Below are 24,474 nucleotides of genomic sequence, written 5' to 3' on the forward strand. Positions count from 1 at the left end.
GGTGTCTGTTAAAGCCAAAAGGCCGTTATACAATAAAGTAGGTAGACTCGTTTGTGTAATTAAAATTATGTATGAAAAGTCTAATTTCACAGAAAAGTTTTCTATATGTATTACTATGATTTTAGATTTATACTGAATAGATCTAGTAAATGCCTGCATTTACCAGTCACTGCAAGTAAACAAAAGCACACAGCTAGGGCACGGCTGAGCGCCTGTGGGCACTTCCCCCGAAGCGCCTTAAAACTGCTGCAGAAAGTCTTGTCACTGGACAAAAGAACCAATTACCTCAAGATGCTGAGGGATCACGTGCTAATCATTACCAGAACATTGTTTAGGAGCAGTAACTCTTGGATTTAAATATGTAGATATAGTTGTAGATATGTAATATTTATTTACATCAGCAAAATTACTACAGTGTTTTTCCAACATATGGCTTATTGGTTAAAATCTGTTAAAAATAACAGTAAATTAATAACAAAAATAACTTGTTAATTTAATTGTAAACAAATCTTGGTTAAAAGCATTTTAAAATTAACAGGGTATTAATTTTCACATGACATATAGATGGGAGATCAAAGGCAACTTTCAGTGTCTGCATTTATTAAAATTCATCTTCATAGGCAGTGATTTTCAACCTTTTTCATCTCATGGCACACACATACTAAAATTCTGCAGCACACCAAAAATAAAAGATATTTTTTGCCAATCTGACAAAAAATAGGTGTAATTTTGATTCATTCACACTGTACAGCTATTGTGTTGGCTGTTGTCATTTTTATTTGACAATCTAAGGGAAAAGAGGTCAGTGCCCCTGACTAAACAGTCAGGTAGTGCATGTTTTAAAAATTCTAGTGACACACCCATTGAAAATCACTGTTCTAAGGCATCATTTAATCAATTTTCTTTTTTTGAGATGTCTACCTGTCTCCATGATTTCTCTATTATTGGTGGGGCCCAGGAATAGCAGCTATGTCTTCCAGAACCTTTAGATAGAATTCTTCTAGGCCCAGAAGTTTAAAATCAGTGAAAGCTAGATACCCTCTTACTACCTATTATCTACTTTCTTATTCCTTTTTAGGGGTCTTTTAACTTAAAGAACATCCTCTTGTATAGAAGTTAGGAGATAAAAAGAAGACATGCTACGTGTTCCCCATTAATTATTATTTCAACTTTCCTAAGCTGTGGATCTGTGGCTTCTTTCTTCTAGATGTGAATTTATCTCTCAGAATCATCTACGTTATCATTAGTTTTCCTACTTCTAAGCATCAATCATTCTAAAGATCCTACTCATCCTCTGACAATATCCAAAGAGGTTTTTGACGCTCTTTTCTACTTGACCCTTACTACGTATTTCTCCTTCTGACTTAAGTTCTATTCATTAACAAAAAACAAACAAACAAAAAGTAAAAACCAAAAACTAAGCCCCAGTAGGAATAGCTAAGGGCATGTGGAAGTGTGGTTGGAAAGGGAGGTGTGAGATGAGATGGAAGGGGGAGCTTTAGTGCCATCATAATTTCCACCTGCCACTACCCCCACCAAATTCTTTCATATGGCCAATTACTGTCTTCTCAATCACTAAAAGTGCTATGTAAATACCGATACTACAATCCCCATTCTACCCTAGCCTCCTCCCCTAAAGAGGGCTTCCCAAGCTTTTCGTAACAAAAAGTTCTAAGGCATTTTTAGGCTTTTTATTTCTTTAGGTGGCATACTGTCAATTAGAATCTTACCAGTTTTAAGCCATTAGATTCTTACCAGTTTTCTAATATGTTTCCTAAAGTCTAGGACATACAACTCCTTAAAATCCAGAATTCCCTTTCTTGCTACGTTTTAATATAAACCCAAGAAAACAAGGTCCTTATCTGTAAATGTTCTTTCTAGAATTTACATATCACTATCTCCCCTTTTCTATTCATCCTAATTAAGTTCAAAATAGCAAATATTTTGTTGTTGGTGGTGTTCTCTTTAAAATTATAGTTGACATACAATATTAGATTAGTTTCAGGTATACAAGAGAGTACTTCAACATCTATACACTTTACAAAGTGATCACAAGTCTAATAACATTCTGTCACCGTACAAAGTTATTACTACATTATTGACTGTATTCCCTATACTGTATATTACATCCCTGTGACTTATTTTATAACTGGAAATTTGAACCTCTTAATCCCCTTCACCTTTTTTGCCCAATCCCCCCAAACCCCTCCTCTCTGGCAACCATCAGTTTGTTCTGTTTCTATTAATCTGTTTGTTTTGTTTTGCTTGTTTGCTTTGTCCTTCAGATTCCACATATAAGTAAAACCACACACAGCATTTGTCCTTTTCTGTCTGAGTTATTTCACTTAGCATAATACCCTCTAAATATATCCACATTGTCACAAACGACAAAGTTTCATTCTTTCTTATGGCTGAATAATATTCCATTGTATATGCATATACCACATCTTCTTAACCCATTCATCTGTCAATGGACACCTAGGTTGCTTTCATATCTTGGCTATTGTAAATAATGCTGCGATGAACATTGGGGGGGGCATATATCTTTTTGAATTAGCATTTATTATTTCCATGGATAAATACCCAGAAGTGCAATTGCTGGGCTGTATAGTTCTATTTTAAATTTTTTTGAGGAACCTCCATACTGTTTTCCATAGTAGCTGCACCAATTTATAATCTTACCAACAATGTATGACAGTCCCCTTTACTCCACATCCTCACCAGCACTTAAGTTTATTTCTTGTCTTTTTGATAACAGCCATTCTAACAAGTGTAAGGTGGTATCTCATTGTGGTTTTGATTTACATTTCCCTGATGATTAATGATGTTGAACATCTTTTCATGTGTTTGTTGGCCATTTGTATGTCTTCTTTGGAGAAATGTCTACTTATGTAAAATAGCAAATATCTCTATAGCTTCCTTTACTGCTTAAAACATGAAATTAAATTTTTCCAGATATATGCTTATAAAAAAATAACTTTCAGAAGATGTTGGGATATCTGACATTTTCCATCATATCTGGTTTGCTTATATACACATATTGTTGCCATAAATTCAAAAGATACCATCTATGTCCACACCGTTCAAATAAATAGTCTAACCACATTTATACAACCAAATAGTATATTTCCATATAGATGTCTGAATTGTTTAACTATTAGGTTACTTCCTCTCCCCTTTTTTGGCAGACACAGCTACTTTTCCAACAAAGTCTTCGTCCCCTTCTATGGTTGTCACTGGAAGGCAGCTGCCCGGTCAAGTACTATTTCCCAGCTCTACTTACAAACATATATTCATATGACTTGTTACCGCAAAGCAATGTAAGGAGAACTGATGTGTGCCAGAGTTTTTAAGAAGCATGGTTGCTAGAAATATATTTAGAGAATAATACATAAAAAAAGGACTCCTCTTACTGAAAGTACATACTTTTCTTACTGCTCTCTAACATTTACAAGTCACTGACAATCAAACCTCAGAATCTCTATCACATTAAAGTAGAAAGTTTACGTAAATTCATTCTGAGTGTTAATGTCACTAGTTTAGCACTAGGCCTTCCACTCCAAGGAGTCTTGAATAAAAAAAAGCACCTGTGGTTACTGCATGAATTTTTAGTGAGGAGCTAGCTATATGTTGACATTCCTTTCTTTCATGCCCGTGGTAGGCAAACACTACCAACAGACTGTTGCATTTTGCTATATTTAACAAGTGCCTACTATGTGTTACGATCCTAGGTGCTTGGAGTAACTTCCACAACCAAAACAAAGATCTCTGCTCTCATGGAATCTACATTCAAGCAGTCGCCACTCCCATCATTTAGACTTTGCACCACAGTTTTAAAAGTATCTGCCAACCCTTTTAAAGACTCAATAAACATGAGCAATGAAGAACTGCTGGAGTGATGTGTAAAGGAATTATACTGTAGACATTCCATGTGGGATAACAACGCTACAAAATCAAGCTAATATCCCCGCTAGAAAACAATGTTCCAGCTTATTAGAGAGGACAATGGGTACATTCTTAGATACAACTGAAAAAAAAATAAAAGGAAGCCAAGAAGAAAAAGCTTCTAAGGTGGTGAAGGAAATCACTGTAATAGAATGTCACAGAGTGACAAGAGTAGCAAACAAAATTTCCATTTGGAGCCTTAGGTGAGGCTCTTCATCCAGAGAGTGAGAATTTCATGTAACAATAAGATTTATAGGAACACGCCAGTACGGAAGAATCCTACTGTTTCCTCCAGAAGGAAGTGAAGGCTGGTGAGTCTGTACCAAGGTGTAGGAAATTCCATCCCACTGACAGGGCAAATTAGAAAATGTGCTCTCTTCTTGCAGCATGTATCTAAAATGTGACTGAGGACCATTTAGCCAATGCAAACCTTCCATCTATTTCTACTAACTCATCTAGGAATAAATGATGTAATTAGTAGAAATTAAAACAATATTGTACAGTAGAAGTTTGAGTCAGCCTTTGAGTCACAAGACTCAGATCTGAGAAGGGGTTTGGGGAGTTGACTATATACAAAGAGACTATATATACACTTTACAAACCCAAACTTACAAAAGGACAGCATTTGCTACAGTTTAGTGTAATAATCCATATTTTGCATGCTCCTTTATTCTTTTGACGAATTAAATTTGGACCAAAAAAGAAACCTGATGGGAAATACATCTGAACACTGTCTCTGTTAATCTAGGATTAACATCTTACTTTATAAAAAGATAAAGAATGCTTTGGAATTAGTATATCAATTTTCCATTACAAACCCAAACCTACAAAAGGAAAGCATCAGCTACAGTTCAGTTAGTGTAATAACCCATCTTTTTCAGTTCATATAATATCTGACTTTGGCACCTATTAAATATGCACCAGAAAGCTACTTCCACTAAAAAGGAAAGTGTAAGTGGCAGAAAATTCTCAGCCCCAATACAAATGTACAGTATAAGGGAGAAGGAAAAAGATAAGAAATGCCCTCTTCCATCACTGCTCCCGATTCCTAAGGAATTGTCTTATAGGGCATAGGTTTGCTGTCAGTTAACCGTAGATCAAATTCAGTTCTACCAAATCATTTAGTCATATGATGTTGGCAAATTACATATACTTTCTGATCCTCAGTCTCTTCATATATAATAAATACCTACCTCATCCACGATTTTTGTGTATTTTGAAAAGGCATTTCAAAGATTTACGTTAACTTGATAATGCATATGAATGTGTACCACAGCACCTGTCACAGAACAGGCTTTCTTCCTTAACCAATGCCTAAGAAAAGGAGTGAATTGGGTGAGAAACAGAAAAAAGAACACAAAAGGAAAAATTACAAACTCCACATTATGTCCTTTCCTCTTTTCCCCCAAGCCCTCCTCTCCTTTCCTCATTTTTGTTTCTCATTCCTAATCTTTTGAAGCTTTCTAGAGTAAGAGGCAGGCTTCATAGTGCCTACCAAGCAGGTGGGATAATCTAGGGAAGCTTCTGTACTTAAATTCAGCTTAACAGTAAGGCATCACTGGGAGAGCTCTAGTATCCCAATATGGAACTCATAACAGAGTGGTTTTTAGGGTGAGGAGCTAGGAAGGTGGGGTGGTATGGAGATTGGAAAGGCTATCACCCACTGTATAACCACAGGATCTATTTAGTAGGCCAAATATTTCATCTGTTCAAGAGCTCAGCAGGTTTTAAAAAACAAACAAAATAAAACCTGAAAATCAATTAGAGCACATTTACCACTGAAACACTGTTATACCTGTTAGGTTTTTATAAGTAAACGCTAATGAGCTGCCTGGAAATCTAACCCAAAGGGTTAACCTTACAGAAAACACTTTTTCTGGGAAAAGATTTTGATTTTCAAATAAATGACTGACAAAGTTTGGGAACACAATCGACTTATAATTTTAGTTAGTTTGTGTTTACAAAATTATTTTGCAAATCTTAAAGAAGCTAATCATTTTCAAGTGCTCATGCTTATTTTGTTCTAAATATTAACCACATATGTTACAGAAAAATATCCACAATTACTCTGCCCTTTTGTCAATTAAAAAAAATAAAAGTTTTAATGTAGCTATTTTCCTGATACAATGTGGCAAAGCTGTCATCCAAATAGTCACAATTACTGTTAAATCACATCTCAGCTACCTGCTTTAATGAAATTATTTTTTAAAAGCCTTGCTTTCAAATGTGTCTTTTTATAGTAAAACTTCTATATAGGTGTTGTGGAGCCTGGTTATGTGAGCCACAAATACCTGTAATGAACTAATACACTGGTACCTCGGTTTTCAAATGTAATCCATTCGGGAAGACCGTTCGAGTTCTGAAACGTTCGGAAACCGAGGGGTCAACAGCCGACAGCTAGGCCTCAGGATCTTGCCCCTCAGAGGAAGCCGTGTGGCATGTTCGACTTCCGAGGCGTGTTGGAAAACCAAAGCATTTACTTCCAGGTTTACGGCATGCGAAAACCGAAATGTTCGTCAAATCCAGGTACCACTGTATCTAGAAAAACATCAAATCAAGCCTTCCTGCCCTGGCTGGGTAGCTCAGTTGGTTGGACCATCATCCAGATACACCAAGGTTGAAGGTTTGATCCCTGGTCAGGGCACAGAAAAACCAACCAATGAATGTATAAATGGGTGGAGCAACAAATCAATGTTTCGCTCTTTTCCTTTCTCTCTCTCTCTAAAAAATCAATTAAAAAAAGATCAAGTCTTCCTGCCTAGAGAATTAAATCCATTTACTTGAGGTTACACCTATCTAGTGCAAAGGGATTTATTAAAGTTTCAGAGGTATCACCAACTAATATAAAAAACCAGAGAAGTGGCTGGCCAGAAGCTCAGTGGCTGAGTGTCAACCCAGGAACCAAGAGGTCACCAGTTCGAATCCCGGTCAGGACACATTCCTGGGTTGCGGCCTCAATCTCCAGTGTGGGGATGTGCAAGAGGCAGCCGATCTCTCATCGATGTTTCCATCTCTCTATCCCTCTTCCTTCCTCTCTCTCTAAAAGAAAATCAAAACATTAAAAAACAAAACAAAACCAGAGAAGTATTGCAAGGGACTGTCACACTAAAAAGATCTACCAATCTACAAAATTTATAACAGCCTAATAATCATAGTTCCGTCCAACTATGAATTCCTAAAATGCAGCCGTCATGCTGCAATTATTTTCATAATATCAAAACTAGCATAGTGTTTGTCACACCACATGTTTAATAAATATCCACTTAATAAATGGAATAACACTGCACTGGAATAACACTACATTTGCCTGAGAAAGTCCACAGCCAAGTCTGTGTCAGGTTTTCATTATAACTTTTACTTACCTGTTATCTAATTTTATTTCAAATTCTAGATTCTAAAAATTTTCTTAAATTTTTTTTATCAATACAAAAACTTCAACCACACATTTATATAAGGCTGAAAAGATACTAGAAACCATCTGGCCCAACTACATCCTGTTTCAAATGGTGAAACTGAGGCCTATCGAGTTTACTGAATTGATGAAGGCCACATAACTCTTCATTGTCAGAAATGAAACTAAATTACAGATCTTATACCTTTTAGTCTTTTCCTTATTACACTACAGTTGTCTTCTATGCTCCTTTTCCAATGCTTATTATTTTTAAAGTATCCTTATCTGTAAAATACTAATTACATCAAAAGAAAATTTAGAAATCCATAAACTTCCCATGGAACAATTATAGTATTAGTTTATGCAGCAAAAGGCGCCAACTAGCCCTGGCTGGGTAGCTCAGTTGGTTAGCATTGTCCTGATACACTAAGGTTGAAGGTTCAATCCCTGGCCAGGGCACATATAAGAATCAACCAATGCATAAATAAGTGGAACAACAAATCAATGTCCCCCTTTCTCTCCCTCCCTCTCTCTCTAAAATCAATAAAATAAAATAAAATTTTTAAATGCCAACTTTCTCCAACCCACCCCAATTTCTACTTACGCTAAAAATCTGAAAGTTATATTAAAAAATTAAGTGACTAGTCTCCATAATTAGGTTAAGAAAACCTAGAGTTTACATACTGCTAGGAGGCTGAAATCAGACAATCTTTAAGTTTGAGTAGTCAGGCCTTTCCTGTCTCTGTCCCCTACTACCAATAACCAGCAGACATATTCTATAAACTATGCATTCTTTTACACACATTATGTCAAGAAAATCAAAAAGAACTTTTTTTTTGGTTCTTGAAAGATATGAACATAAGTCATAACATTGATTGCCACTAGTAACATGACAGGATATCAAATGTATTTTAGAAAAATCTATGATATATATATTCTTTGCATAGCTTGGGCTTTCTATAGTCACTAAAATAGTAAAAACATTCCAAAATAAACTTTATTAAAATAACCTTTAAATTCAATTTGCAAGTGTTTAAACAATTCTGTAAAATCATTTTCTAGAACAAAACTTTGAGGGTTAAAAAAAAGGGAAAAAAAAGAATTTAACATTAGCTTACAAAAAAGCACCAAGCTAGTTTTGGAAAATTTTAGTAGAGGTGTTGTGTGTGGAAGCCTGTATATATAAAGTCATATAGCCCAACCACATCCCTGTAAACAATTAAAAATTCATTAAGTATTTATTCTACTAGGGACTCTTCTCAAAGATTCATATAAAAGAATTCCTTGCCATAGTGCTCAATGAAGTGAGCACTAGATCAAGTATATCAGTCATGGAAAGAAATGTGCTTTTACATTGGTGTTTTGTGGGAGCATAAAGAAGGGGGTCAATATACCAATGTATTGCTAAGTATGTGCTAATATAACAATGTACACCTGTTAATGTTCATGAGTGTAGTATTCTGTGCCTTTTCCTTCCTTGTGGTTATACAAACAAGAATGAGTGCTGCTTCTCCCAATATTCTCTATTCCCCATCCAAAATTAGCCAAAACCGGAGCCACCAAGTTTCTAAGCCAGGATTAATATGAGTTGTCTTCATAGATTTTCCGGCAGTAGTGGTAAAAAAGACAGGATGCTATGGCTCTTTCTTGGCATGTTTATAAACTTAGCAACATTTCAGAAGCAGCAAAAATTGCATCTTCCAGTCGGGGGCTTGCCATATTTAGATGCTATTGTATCTGTGTTTATTGATGCCCATCTTCTCATACCCCAGGAATAAAGGAAGAACAGGAAAAAGAATCTAGGGTTCCTACTTGCAAAATTCAGACAGCTACAGGGGATATGTCATGTGTAGCTAGTTCTAGATCTCTTGAAGGTCTTCCATTTCAGTGGGGAATCCAAAGAACCTGCTTTATAAGCTCTCCTACCACCCCCAAACAACAGTAGTAGCAGTAGCACTTCTAAGAGACACAGCTTAAAAGCAGCAATGGAGTAAAAATACGATATATGCTTCATATATACACTCAAACAAGGGAAACTGAAGGGCAATGCTATCCCAGGCACAGAGGCTTATAACTCAGTTCTGGTGTACCTCACCGGTACACCATCCTGTACTCTGAAATTACTCTTTCCTGGAGTGAGCTTCAAGATCTTAAAAAGTAACACCAGGTAAACCCAATCCAGACCAGGATGTGTTGCCATCAAGTCAGCTAGTTCCAAGATAACGGTAGTAGTGCTGCTGCAGCCAATGATCCCTTGGCACACAGACATGTTAAAATTATACTGGCAGCAGCACCGGCTCTTCTCGCTCACCCTCTGCTGTTACTATAGCTCCTTTTGCTAAATCTGCCTCTGAGTTTAGACAGGAGCTGGATGGTTCATAATCACCCAGCAGCTGCAGCTGAGCAATACTCAGGCTAATTGTGGCGCTGAAGCAGCTGAGAGGAAGAAAAGAGATAATACATACCCTGCCATAGACACACACAAACTGCCATACCCACTACCAATAAGATACCAAGATACTTTAACAGGAATGGATTATTTCCTTTAAAGAAAGGCATTTGTACCTTGCTAGAGGAACTTATATTTGTATTATAGACCTATTTAAATGTTAACTGAAGGTGACCTAAGCCACGTAGGGTTCTGAACAATGGAAGATCTTAACTAAAACTTCCTGTAAATATTCATGTAACAAAGCTAGCACCACAAACATCACCTTTATAACATGACTGAAAGTTCCTGCGATATAAGAATTTGGCACAGATGTGATCTCTTCTTCCACTCATTACAAAATGCCAACTAAAAAGCTACCAACAACTAAAATAAGCCTCATATAAAGCAAGAAAAGTAGCATAATATAATGTTTCTCAGCATTTTCAAAACTCCAATGCCGTACTGTAATTTGCTTTCTTTTGAAACGAAACATACCCTTCCTTTAGGTGTTATACGACACATCTTCATTTAACTTAAGTAAACAAAAATATATTTTATGCTCACAATTTCATGACATCCTTAAGAATATCAAAACTAAAAATATCAAAACTGATCTAGACAATTACTGTTCCAGAAAACAGAAAATGGGTAAAAGTGAAGACTTTACCTTGATGCCATAGTTAGTTCTGAGTTTTAACTGTCATGTCACATAAACTTTTTGTAAACTAAAGTGTATTTTATATTTAATGACCGAACAGTACCCATTATTTTAATAAACATATTTTGATTACCTAATTGTCACAATATAAAAGTTGAAGAGAATTTAAAGTTAGTAAAAACCTGGTGTCTTCCTTCAAAATATTAACATATTATTTACATGTCCAAGTAGTTGCATGCACTAGCTGAATATGATAATTATTTAGTAAGTCTAACCCTCTTTGCAAAGGACAATGAAAGCAGTATTCTAAAGTCAGTCACCAAATATTACATTATTTATTTAAGTACCTTATATGTAGTACATTACACACAGGCTTCTTTAAAAAAGAAAAAAAAGTTTTATGTAAACTACAACACAGATAGAGAAAAGCACAGAGAACAAACGTATGGCTTAATGATTTATGCTAAGACCAACACACCTTGCAACCACACCAGGTTAAAAGAACTTTGCCACCACTTAAGAAGCTGAGTCCCAATCACAACTTCCTCCCTCTCCTCATATCTTTACTGTTGTAGAAATCACTTCCTTGCAGGTTTTTAAAAAATATAGAGTTATCACCCAAGTTTGTATTCCTAGACAGAGTTTAGTACTGCTCTTTTAAATTTTTTTACATTAGGCTTCTTTTTAGTATAATGCTAACAGGAACTTAATTAATGATGACTACACTGAACACGACGTTGAGAGTTAAATACATTTATAAAGAAAAATTACTCACATTAATAAATTACTTACTGCCTAAAAAGATGCAACATTAGACTTTGTTTAAACAAGTCTTACACCATGGGCTGGTAATATTTCTCCTATCCTGGGTCATTGCTACTCTTTTAGAATATTTCTTTTTCTAACATTACATATCACAAAGAAGATCTATTTGCATGGACACTGATTTTTTTGTTTGGTTTGGTTGGTTTTGGTGATGAAACCTGGGAACGAACCAAGGATGCATGGACATTGATTTTGCAGCTTAAGAATTTCCTGAATTAAAAAAAACAACTAAAACTTAAACCATGTATTAATTGTAAACGTCAGCCATAAGACAAATTCCACCTATCCCAGGATGATAGGTCAAAGCTGTAATTTCACTTTCGGTTGAACAGAAAGGATTCAATTTTGTGGTTTATGAAGTCAGCAAAAACATACTGCAAAATTAAAGCTAATGTAACATTATGGTGGTTATAGCAGAGTACATATTTTAAGAGCCATTTTACCTTTTATTCTGGAAACATGGATATGAACTGTCTTGTATTCAGATTCAGCTCAAAGGCAATTGTTTTATTTGTTTTCAAATTTAGGACCCTATGAATTGCCAACCAGCATTCAAAATCTCCACTGAGGTTTAGCTAATATCCAAAAGTTAAAATATAATTAAACTTCTTTTTCTTAAATGTCAACTATGGCAGGGGTCTCGTATATTAGTAAAACAAAACAAATGTATGGTTTAATGAAAAACAACTTTCTTACAGAACAATATATGAAAATCATATATGATATATACAAGATCCTTGGCTTCTAATACAAGGCACTCCTTCATTACCTGTCCATTCAAAATGTTTCCTGTCCACTGTGTGCTAAGCACTGCAGCTAGTTAAGATATTTGATTTAGCCCTGGCCTGTCTGGCTCAGTGGTCAGAGCCTCGACCTTGGAACCAAGGGGTCGCGGGTCGATTCCAGGTCAAGGGCATGTATCTGGGTTGCAGGTTCAATCCCCAGCCCTGGTGGGCCTCTAGCAGGAGGCAACCCATGGATGTGTCTACGTCTCTCTCAGGTAGATGTCTCTCTCTTTCTCTCTCCCTCTCCCTTCCTCCTCCCTTCCACTCTCTCTAAAAAGTCAATGGAAAATATGTCCTCGGGTAAGGATCAAAAAAAGGATAATAGATTTACCACATACTTGCCTTAAATGTATAATCAAGTGTATACATTTAGTAATATTTTCTTTAGTGTGTAATTTAACATTAGAAATTTAACAAGATGGTTTAAATACATTTAGAATTATCAAGATAACTTCAGCACTGAAATCCTACAGTTAAAATGCACAAACATATTATAAATATACATACGCACATGTGAAAGCATCTACTGTATGTGAAAACACGCCAGTGGAACATATATACACAATAAACGGCATGAACATAAAGTTGTGATTCCACTACTTTTCACTTCTTTAATAATTTATAGATTGTTAGTGTATTATTCCAAGCCTGTTTCGATTAATTACGCATAAAATAATTCAGCCAAATCCGAACTATGCTGTGTCGCACTCACTACAAACAAAATTAAAGCAGTCCCCACATCGGACTTGATTTTCGAAGAGCTTCTTAAAACAACGCTGCTCCATGCCCAATAAAGCAAAAGCTGGAAGCAATTATCAAGCAGAAAAACACACTTTAAAACAAAATTTTCTGTAGCACGTGAACAGTGGAGACGGAGTGGCATAATCCTGTAAAAGTGGATGCTGAATGGCATATTTCCCAACCCCCAACACATAACAAAGGAAAACTTTAACATGTTGTGGTTTTCAATCAAACCAAGTGAAGCGAGAGGCTCACCCACTCTCCCGACACACACACACCCTCGTCCGCGCGAACGGCACAGCTGCCAGCCGGCGAAAGTCAGCGCTCAGACCCCCGATCCCCGGGGCAGAGAAGGGCCGCTACCCTCGCCGCTTCCTCCGAGGTGCCGGCCAAAGTAAACCTCGCCCCCGCCTCGCCCGGTGGCCCACCCGACCTGAAGGGCGCTGGGGGTGGGGGTTCCCCACGCTCCCCCGACCTTAAGCGGGACTTGGGTGGGACCGGGGAGGGCAGGACTGGGCGGAGACCGAGTCAGGGGGCTAGCAGGTAGCTCCGGGAAGGAGACACGCCCGCCCGACGAGCCGGCTCGGGGGAGGGGAGAAGTTTCTCCTCAACTTCCCGACTCCGAGGCGGCGGGGGCGGGGAGCGGCGGCGCCTCCGGGCGCGGGCGGGCGCCGGGGCCTAGCAGCGCCGGGCCGGGGTCGACCGCCTCCGCCCGCGGGGCCTCGTCGGGTCCTTACCTGCTCTCCAGTCGCGCTCACATGGATTGCTGCTGCTGGGGCTCGGGCGCGGCGGGCGGAGGCGAGGCCCGCGGGGCCCTCTCCTTCCTTCCACCCCCTCGTCCCGGGCGCCCGGCGGCCGCGACGACGGCACGGTCGACCCCAGACTTGTTACTTCAGTAGGAGGGAATTCCCGGGCTCCCCACCCCTAGCCCTCACTCTCCACCTCCTGGCCGCCTCGCGCCCGCCCTCGCTCCTGGCCCCGCCCCTCCGCGCGGGGGCGGGGCTGCCGCTACCTGCGCGCGCTACCGGCCTGCTCACCGGAACTCGCGCCGCGGCGCCCGGGCTCCGCCGGCCGGAGCCTTCCGGCGCTGGCGCGCGCCGCCCCGGGCTGCCGGCCTCCCCGCCGCCGTCCTCCTAGGTGGCGAGTCCGGGTCGCTTATTCCCGACCCAACATGGCGGCGGGGTCCCGGGCGGGTTCCGAAGGCGGCGCGGGGTCGAGCAGAGGAGCCTCTTCTGCACCCGGAGAGCCGAGCCGCAGAGCCGCTCCCCCGGGGACCCTGCGGCCGCAGACTCGGCTGCCGCGGGCGCTGGAGCTGGGGGCGCAGATCCCCCCCCGCCTTTCTCCTTCCCCCCGGCTTTCTGTAGTGCGGAGGGCTTTGTTTGTTTTTGCGGGGGAGGACAGGGTTGAGGCTTTGGGGTCGGCAGTTTGCTTCTCAGCACTGCGCTTCCGCACCTTGGGCGGCTGATAGTGAACCCTGGGCTGTGGGGGCGTTGCTGACACCCTCATCCTCAGCCTGGTCGCCGTCCAAAGCCACTCGCGTCTGGCCGCCTTCCGAGCCTGTCCCGACCCAGGAGCTTCCTGTTGACTGTAGGTCGGACCGGCGTTGTCTCCAGAGGGAGCCGGAGCCGAGTTTTGTTGGCGACTCTCCCAGTGATGGTAGCTCTGGCTTAGCCTGGGGCAGTTTATTTTCACACGGTCTTGGCAACATCCCAATGGGGGGCCGGGGGGACCGGGGCACGTGTTATCCTGTTTGACAGCTGTGGAAACTGAGGCTGGGGCCCTGGGAGTGCGGCCGGAGAACTAGAATCCTGCTCATCTGAATCCAAGGACTTTTTTTTTTTCTTTTTTTTTCTTTTTGCCTGTATCCAGTCTCTGGAGAAGGGAGAGGATCCAGAAGGAAATGGGATAAAGATGAGGGTTAGTCAAGGTCGGAATAGGCTGAATATTGAGGCTTTTCTGATGAAATCACTTCTGCTCTGTCACTCTCAGATTAACTTCCTCTTTCTATTTCCTCTTTCGTGGGGTTATCAGAACTAGTACTGCGGGATCGTTGGCTTCCTTTGTGGTTTTCTTAGCGAAATTCAATCATCTTCAACAGATAAGAAATAGTGCAATCATGTGTCCGTATTCTGGTATTCTAGAAACTCAGGAAATGCATAGAAGGGTTTGAAATTCTTTTTCTTCAGCCCACTAAACGAACCAAAGGTAGGCATAGGCTTTCACATTAATAAAAAGGTACACGTAACATGAAACAGTGCTTTATTTGATTTAGCTCCTAAAACCTCATTTGCCATTGACTGTTGCGGCATTAAAATTTTTATGTAGGTTTATATTCGGGTTTGTGTGTTTTTTTTTAACCTAGAAAATAAATTCCTTGGGCTGTTTTTTTCTAAACCAATAAATAAAATAGAGATAATATTTTTGTTGTTCTTGACCTCAGCCTCAAAAAATCAACTCTAAAATACTAGTTAACCCTAGTCTACCCCAGTTGAAGGGGTGAAGTGGCTTTGTAGATGTTCTGCATGTAGTTTTAAAGATGAGAGAGGGTGTCAAAATCTCTCCTACATTTTATTGGTTATATTAATTCATCATGAACTTCTCTCCGCCCTCATTTTGAGTCTTTTTATTACCTCATTCCCTACTTTCTTTTTTTTGTTTGTTTCTTTTTGGGAATATTCATTGTGCAATCCCCATCTTCAGTCTGTAAATAACCTGGAGTCTTTTTAATCTTAGACTCAATAGCTCACTTCCAGGGATATTTAAAACACACACACACACACACAAAACCACAAAAGAAAACAAAACTAGAGAAAAATCTTTTAAAGTCTTTCTGAGTTTGGGAGAATAGAAATTGCTTTTAAGTGAAAATCTGCTCATTCATGAAATGGACAAAAGCAGCACATTTGTATGTGTCCCACACAACATAGAGGTCTGGGGGGTACATGTTAAAGAGTGATAAGGGACCTAAGTCTTGGAATCCCTGACAGAATCAGCTGGATGAAAAAGCCAGGGAACAGCTTCAAACAAAATGAATGAAATATTTTGTTCGTACAAAAGTGAAAAGCATCATTTTAATGCTTAAAATTCTTGGAAAGTTTTTAAAAATTGGAGTTTAGCTGGGGTATGCTTGCTCTAATCCTGAAGCATATGATTTTGCCAGGAAACGTTTGTGTTTAGGATAAACCTATCTGTTGTCAGTAATCTGCTTTCATCACTGAGGCTGTGATGATGATTTTCTCTGCTGGTAGAAAGCCTGCATGCAGTCCTACACAGGGGGATGCTCTGGCCTTTGCTCCCTAATAACCATCCCACTACCACATGCCACCCCCAACATGCTTCCACCCAAGTTGTGCTAACCACTCAAAGCCCGGATCGCCTCACTCCACTCAGTGTCTCAAGTTATTTACATCATTGTAACCTTGCCTTCTCCATCTCGCCAAAACTGCTGGTAAACCCAGTTAGGAAGATTGTGAGGACCCCGCTAAGCAAAGATTTGGAGGATCGGGCAAAAGGAAGTATCCATCCTTAGATGTTAGGCTCATTGTGCCAGGCTTAGTGGAGAGGAGCAGTAACCCATCAATTTCAGAATTTCCTGATGCCTCCATTGCCTCAAGGGCGGGTGCTTGTGTACTGAAGTTTTTACTTCCCCCTCAACTGGCAATTCATTGGATGTATGAGGACACACCCTATAATGAGTACGTGTAACAAAGGGCAATCTTACATGAGCTTTAGCAACTCCAGCCCATCTTTTTCTCTGCTTTGTTGCACTCTAGTTTCTAACTTCATGACCATCTGGTCTATAATCTTAGAATTCCACCTGTGCTTGGTGTGCCTCCCTAGCTCCAGGACTATTTTTTGGAAGTCTAGTTTTTGCTATTGGAATCTACTTTGGGGCCATCTCTTCAGTTCCTTCTGGTTCTTCAATTTGGTCCCAGGCCTGTTATATCTAGCCAAATCCTTGATTTCAGTTCTAGCTCCTCTTGGTACCTATTTGCCTATTCCTAGGTATCTTAGCCATCAATTCAAACTTTCAAACTCTCCACTTGGTTCCTTACTCTGTTCTGGGACAGCAGTTTCTAAGCTGGATGGTGCTTGGCATCTTCTCACATGCCCTCTGCCTAGCAGACTACAGCATGCAATGGACACCTTTTGAGGGTGTCTGTATAACCCAAGTTCCTCTCTGAGAATTGATCCTCTGCAATAGCTGGATTGTCGCCCTGTGATCTGAGTACTGCTACTTTCAGGAACTTCAAATTTGAGGGAGTGACACAGATTATTCATGGTGGTAGGGTAGAGTTGAGAGGCCAGTGGCAGAAGGTGAGTGTTCAGGCTAGGGGAGTCAGTAGCAGCAGGCCACAAGTGTTCTGTGTTGGTGGTCCTGGGTCTCAGCAGCTGATCCCTGTGGCATAACCTGGACTCTGCTTCGCCTTCCTTGGTTCCTGCCTGAGCCTGCTCCACCAACCTTCCTGTCAGTTCTCTGAACTCTCTCTTTTTCAGTTTGAATTTAGTAGAGGCTATCTCTTTACAGATGAGAACTACTCCATAGTTCCTGCTTCTTACTTGTATTGCTGACAGTAAACTCAGGTGATGGGAGGGCAGCATCTCCTGCCTTGTGCACAGAGTAGGGGTAAATACGGGATGGGGGACCAGTTTTCATAGAGAGAATGAAACATGCACAGCAAGAGGCAAGGATATGAGATGGTAGGACCCTTGTGCTGAGACTCCAGTTGCCTTGAGCCACATGTAAGACCCCACAACTAGAAAAGAGCTGGCAAGCCAGTCCCCCTGTTACTGAATTCAAAGGGTTTGCTGCTTGGGGTGTTCTATTCAAGAACGAGACATGTTTTATTTACTTGCAGTGAGTAAAGGAGACGGGATTCACAGCCAAAGCTATGTCTGTCAGAATGGAGGTTTAGCCATTGCTTACATATACTATTTGGCTAATTACACTTTGATTTTTTTCTTTGCAGTTGGCTACACTCAACCTGTTGAGTTTCTGTCAAGCTTATTCTGTTTACAGACTCGTCTGCAAAACACTGTGCTACATTTTAACATTTAGCAAAAATAGCATTTAGTAAGAACTGTCTATACCTGGAGACCCTTGTCTTACCTAACACCTCCTGCCTCCCCAGGGTAGTCATTGCTTTTAGATCACAGCATAGCACACACCCTTTCTCCCAGAGCACTAACTTAATCTTCAAAATTCTCAATACAACAATTCAGGCAGCAAACACCTAAAATTGGTCTTATATGTTGAAACCCATTTGATATCTCTGCCCTATAGCTTTGTATTTCTGTCCAAGACACGTATTTGCAATTCCTGTAGCCATTGCCAAGCGTTTGGCCTTCACTTTTCTGATATATTAAACTGATATATGGTCATAATACGTCAGTGTCTCTGACATTGAGTTTAAACACCATTAAAATTGCTACCAGATTGCTACTTCCTGGAAATCTTTACAACTGGGTTATGAAAAGTAGAACATAACTTTGCTTGAAGGCAAGAAGTTAAAGTTAGAATGTTTACCTACATCAAAGGTTTAGAAAAGAAACTATAAATCAGTCCTGCTCTTATCTTTTAAGATAACTGATGCCAGATCATGAAATATAAACGGTTGGTATTAAAGGACTTTTTATTATATTTTACAAGCTAACATTGTGGCTGGGGTTGAAAGATATGTGTTTAGGATAAAACTATACTTTTGAAAACCCATTTTATTCTTTCAAGCTAGACCTTTTTGTATTTTCAGTGGTATAGATCATTATTTTTATATAGATCATTATTTTATTTTTAATACTCAGTGGTATAGATCACATTTGTGTCTAAGCAAATTAAAATCTGGCCAGATTTTATTAGGTGGTGTAAACCATAATACATTTCATTCTTTAACACTGTGTATTTATGTTTCTTTGACTTGTATGAGAACAGGTCTTTTGATTACTTAAAATAGCTACCTAACTTCATTCTAAGGGAATAACATAGCAACAGATATTTAGCGTAAGATCCATGTTTTGACGAAATGTTTTAGGTCATCTGAATGAATTAATGAGATTGGCAATACAGAACTAGAATTGATAACAGTAACAATGACTATCTTTTCTTGAGCCCTTACCACATCCCAGGTCTTTACCTACATCATTTAGTAAATCCTTATAATAATCCCGGGGTTGGTAGGACTATCTCCCTGTTTATAGACTGAATTCCTCAAGGCTTGGAGAGGTTAAGTACTAAAAGTCATTGTGATTACAGAAAAGAAATTATTTTTAAATGTTATTTCAATGGTCATATAAAACAGCATTTATTTGTACAAATTATGGAATAATTAAAATTAATAAATTACCTTAATAATCAGGACTCTATAATTCAGAAATGTGAAATTCTAAACATTTATAGAAAATTATTTATTTTAAAATCTATATTCCTGAAAAAGAGTTGCAGCAAACTTAAAAAGATGTATGAGACCGTAACCGAAAATGCAGGTTTGGCTGCTTGTCCCAACAAAAGCCGAACTTGTGAGACAGATGCTAGTGCAAAAGGAAAGAGGTGCGCAGCCTGGGAGAATGGTGGACTCCTGTCTCAAAGACCATCCATCCCATCCCCCCTTCCTGCCCAAGCCTGAGGTTTTCATAGGGATAGGGAGAGGAGGGCTTTTTTTCAGTCCATTGTCTTGTTACCTTTTTGCCCTTTGGGATCCTGTCCATTTATCTTTCTAGCTTTTGGAGCACTTAGGCCCTGTCCATTCATCTTTCTAACTTTGGGCACACTCCAATCCTATCCATGCACCTTTCTAGCTTTTGACACACTCAGTGTAAGAACCTCCCCCTGTGCCACCTTGGCCAATGGGGGAGACTCCCCAGCGCTCCGACTGACTCTACAGAAACTAGACTAGACTAAAAAGAATGAATTCAATTCAGAAAAAACAGCAAGTATTAAATATAACACTCTGAGGATTAGAATTTGTCATCTATCAAGTCAGTCTTTCAATGACACCTTCCCTAAAGCATGGTCTTTAGACAACCAAATATCTGAGAAATGACTATACATATGTACAACATAAATAAAAAATATCAAGGTTATTGCCAAATAAAAAATATCAAGATTAAGTCAGGTAATCATAATTCAGCCTTCCATGGTAACTATAAATCAGTGGTTAGATTCAGTAAACAGTTAATAACCCAACACTGGGTAAGGTGGTTTAATTAATTAATTAATTAATTAATATTCAGCAAATATTTATTGGTCATTTTATTTTATTTTTTAAATTTATCTTTATTGTTTTAAGTATTACAAATCAAATGTCCCCTTTTTTTGCCCCATTGATCCCCTCCTCCCTGCACCCCTCCCCTCAGGCCTTCACCACACTTACCGTCTGTGTTCATGGGTCATGCATACACGCATATAAGTTCCTAGGCTGGTCACTCCCCACCTACCACCCCTGCCTTCCTTCTGAGATCCCTCAGTCTGTTCCATGTTTCTATGTCTCTGGGTCTATTTTGTTCATCTGTTTATTTTGTTCATTAGACTCCACATATGAGTGAGATAATGTGATACTTGTCTTTCTCTGACTGGCTTATTTCGCTTAGCATAATACTCTCTAGGTCCCACCATGCTAAAGGATCCTTTTTTACAGCTGCATATTATTCCATGGTGTAAAGTTCTAAGAAGATGCTTGATACAATTTTATTGGTCATTTAAAATGTGTCAGCCACTTTCCAGGCATCTGAGTTACTTTGGAGAATAAAACAGAAATTCCCTGACCTGCCAACCTCCTTAAATTTACATTTCAGTGGGAGAGACAATGAATGGAAAATATAATCCAGAAGTTATAAAGTATGTTCTAAATAAATACTATGGAGCTATACATACAGACATATTTATATGCATTACATCGAGGAAGCCTCTGGTGTGGAGGAAGCACGTCTGAAGGCAGTCCTCTGGTGCACCCTCAGATGGTGGTGGTAGGTGGATGACTGGTGGTAGTGTCTCTGGCACACGGAACACATAGGACTTCTCTCTCATGATTCTCTCATGAGCTAGAAGGTTGGTTCTGTGGTGAAGGACTTGACACATGGGCTGCACCTGAAAGGTTTCTCTCCCGCATGAATCTCCTGATGAATGTGCAAGTCTAAGGCCTGAAAGAAGTCTTTGCCACAAATAAATGTCCTCTCATTATTGTGTTTGTTTGTTTTTCCTGATGGACTTTTAGCTGAAAGAAATACCTAAAACTCTGGCTAGGTAGCTCAGTTAGTTAGAGCATCATCCTGATATGCCAAGGTTGAGGGTTCAATCCCCGGTCAGGGCACATTCAAGAATCAACCAATGAAAACATAAATAATTGGAACAAGAAGTCTCTTTCTCTCCCTCTCTCTCCCTCCCTCTCTCTCTCCCTCCCTCTCTCTCTCTCTCTCTCTCTCTCATATCAATAAATGAAAAGAAAAAAGAAAAAAAAACATCTAAGGATCTTGGGGCGCTTCTCACATTGGTATGACTTTTGGGCTCCGTGGACTCTTTCTTGGTGTCCCCCACATGTGGAGTTTCCCGCATTGCTCTGGTGGGTAGGAACAGGCTCGGGGTGACGTGGTCCAGCCTGGGGAGAAATGCCGGCCCCACCTTCCTAAGGAGACCTTGCTAAGAGGGTCCTTTTCAGTGACCCTTCCTGGGGCCTGGAGGGGCCTAGATTTGCTCTTCTGGATCTGAGTCGAGTCTCTAAAGAAGCACCTCCCTCCTCAGGCCGCTCCCTGGGTAATGAGGAGGGAAGGGGTCTGACTGCCTTGACTAGTAATTCCATCATTCACTTCAGTAAATTTCAGAGAAATGTTGCCACCATTTTCTTTATCTTCACCCCCTTGTCCCGTTTGCAGAGGATCATCTTGGGGAGTACAGGAGGGTGCCCCACGTTTGCCTCTGTTGGGGTCCTATTGACAACTGTTTTGTTAGAGGAACGACGACTTCTCTTAAGGGCGTGCTCTCAGAGAAGAGGCCCTCCCGTCCCTGCCTGCCGAGGTGGGCCGAGCCAAGGGGCTCCAAGCAGCCACTGCTCAGTCTTCCGTGAATGTCTCCACGTTTCTGCCACTTGACTCCCATTTCTCCTTCAACATGGACCTGTCACTGCAGTGCCTGTTGATCACAAACTGCTCAGGACCACTTGAAAAATAATTTCATCCTTGCTGTGTTTTTCTGGCTGCAGCCATGAGTGGAATGACTTACAGCGTCTTTGCAGTCCCTGCCTTGCACATGAGTTATTGCTGTTTTGAAATAAGCCGAGCTGAGTGTTCTGCTCCCCACCCCCCATCCCCGCCTTTTGTAGAGCAGGTCTTTGGCTAGGTTTAAAGTCCGTATTTCCTGATCCATAGTCACCCTGCATGGTTCAGACAGAAATGAGGTTCTGAGGTCTAAATCCATTCTAAACAATATTCCTCAGAGACTCAGCTTCCAGGATTCAATCCTTTAACTCTTTTGTTGATACTGGTGGACACTTAAAAGACTGTGAGCTCCTCGAGAAGAATGAACTTCAAACTGGGTAATCCTGGGCCAGACACTGAGCTGCTGTGTGACTGTCATCTGTACTGGGTTCATCTGATGGTTTTTAAATATTTTTAGAATCAGCTTATTTATTCATTCATAAAACATTTATAGATGATCTTCTTATAAATTCTGTATATTTTACTTTATGTTGTATTAAAAGGGATTTCATGACTTTATTAACTAAAGAACTGGAAATTAATGGCAGGGACACTTTCTTTTGGTATTAAAATCCAGGAATGTCAATATTAATAGATTTTCAGAGATTTTATTGGAATTTTTTTTTCAGAGGAAAAGGAATTAATATCCTACCAAATTAATGTTAAAATACAGCGTTGGGCAAAAGTAGGTTTACGGTTGTGAGTATGTGAAACAGAGTTTATTCTTGTATTATTATTTGTTATTGTGTTATTTTCCATATGAACAACTAAAAACCTACTTTTGCCCCACCCCATATATGGTTTTCTTTTGGACATTTTAATTAGAGACTAATATAATCAATGTTTACAGTTTATTCCTGTTTTGTTTTGCTTAACAGAACTAGCCACTTAAAAAATTATCTTTCAGCTTTATTGTCATTACCATCATTTTCATTTCTTTCATTGGTTGACTAGTCTACAACCATTTGAAGTGATTTGAACCCTGAGTTCTGGTCATTAATTTGCATTGACCTGCATCCTTATGAATACTTGCAACCATGTTTCCTAAAGAACCAACAACCACTCACTGAAGTGTCAGAGTGTACACACGATTCACACTTTAGGGGATGTTATTTCAATACTCCAAATGTGACTAACCTTAGAGATTTTTCTTTTGGAGACCTGGTAACTTTGGCATAAAATAAAAACTTGGCACTCATGTTCATTTGATATAAAATTAATTCCAACAAGTTCAAATCAAAACAAAGCTAGAAACCAGGAGATGGATGTTTTGAAAACTACAGACTGGGAAATTCGGTTTATGCTCTGGTGACAAATTTTTAAAATGTATTTGAACTCTCTCGTTAGGTTTAGGTTCTCCTTAGATCTCTCCTTAGGTCTCTTAAGGACCTATTGTCTAGTTGTGAATTTTATTTGAAAACCCTGAAATAGAAAAAAAAGTTTCCTTTTGTAAAAGGCTCCAGAATAAATAACCTCTTTAAACGTTTCTCTAAAGTCCCACATATTCTCTGTAAAAATTACCAGTGTCACTTCCTTTGAGATGTGAGCTATACATCAGAGAACAGAATATTTCCTGAGTCTGTTTAGAGGACATAAGCTCTGTCCCTAAGTGTTTGCCGTGTACCTTCAAGAATCTGGTAGATATCAAAAAACAAAGGATACAGAAATTTGTATAAAATCTTGGGATGGTTAACAGCACGGAATTATGCAAAGTCCTAGCAAGTATTTGATCATTTGGACATATAAACACTTAGTAAACTTACCTTAAGATAATCAGATTGAAAATTCATATAAAACTCTGAAGTGGAAAGACCTTTGGCTTGGGAATAAATATTCGTTCTGATCCTACTGCTAGTAGGTATTGGGTTTCTTTTTAGGATGATGAAATGATTCTTTCATTAGTGGCATAGTTGCATGACTTTGTGAGTATACTAAAAGACACTCAATTGTACATGTTAAAGGGTGAATTTTTTGTTATGTAGATTATAACTCGATTAAACGAAAATTCTGGTCACACCATTTTATGCCTTTATGTAGCTCTGCAGTCTTTTTCTTTCTAGCTTCATTGAGAGATAATTGACATATAACATTGTCTAAGTTAAAGGTGATTTTTAAAAAATATATCTTTATTGATTTCAGAGAGAGGAAGAAAGAGGGAGAGATAGAAACATCAGTGATGACAGAATCGTCATTGATCGGCTGCCTCCTGCATGCCCCCGACTGGGGACTGAGCCCACAACCCGGGCATGTGCCCTGACCGGGAATCGAACCCCAATCCCCTGGATCCTAGGTCAACGCTCAACTGCTGAGCCATGCCCGGCCGGGCAAAAGGTGATTTGATATATGTTTATGTTGTGATATGATTAACACAATAAGGTTAGCAAACCCATCACCTCACATAATTGCAATTTTTTTGTGTATGTAGTGAGAACATTTAAGATCCACTCTCTTGGCTACTTTCAAGTATATAATACACTATCGTTAACTACACTGGATAGTAGATCCCGAGAACATA

The 24,474-nt window shown here is 39.6% G+C and overlaps 1 protein-coding gene and 1 pseudogene across 3 annotated transcripts in view; both read right to left on the bottom strand.

Moving 5' to 3' along the window:
- The window catches only part of YES1 (YES proto-oncogene 1, Src family tyrosine kinase), a 62,594-nt gene extending 48,717 nt beyond the window's left edge, over nucleotides 1-13,877 (bottom strand). Inside the window, exon 1 of one of the 2 annotated variants that reach the window (XM_081150084.1) lies at nucleotides 13,814-13,877. The gene's annotated coding sequence lies outside the window, so the exon portion shown is untranslated. Of the gene's footprint in view, nucleotides 1-13,513; nucleotides 13,762-13,813 lie in introns of those variants that run through there. The other variant, XM_081150083.1, reaches the window with a different exon arrangement.
- Nucleotides 13,878-20,660: 6,783 nt separating this feature from the next.
- Nucleotides 20,661-22,069, bottom strand: LOC308562853 (zinc finger and SCAN domain-containing protein 4 pseudogene; annotated as a pseudogene). Its single transcript has 2 exons — nucleotides 21,239-22,069; nucleotides 20,661-21,004 (listed from the first exon to the last, which is right to left on the bottom strand). The product of its transcript is annotated as a zinc finger and SCAN domain-containing protein 4 pseudogene (transcript).
- Between the last annotated feature and the right edge of the window lie 2,405 nt (nucleotides 22,070-24,474).

This window comes from Miniopterus schreibersii (assembly GCF_964146895.1).
Source record: "Miniopterus schreibersii genome assembly, chromosome: 10".
NCBI classification, from domain to species: domain Eukaryota; kingdom Metazoa; phylum Chordata; class Mammalia; order Chiroptera; family Miniopteridae; genus Miniopterus; species Miniopterus schreibersii.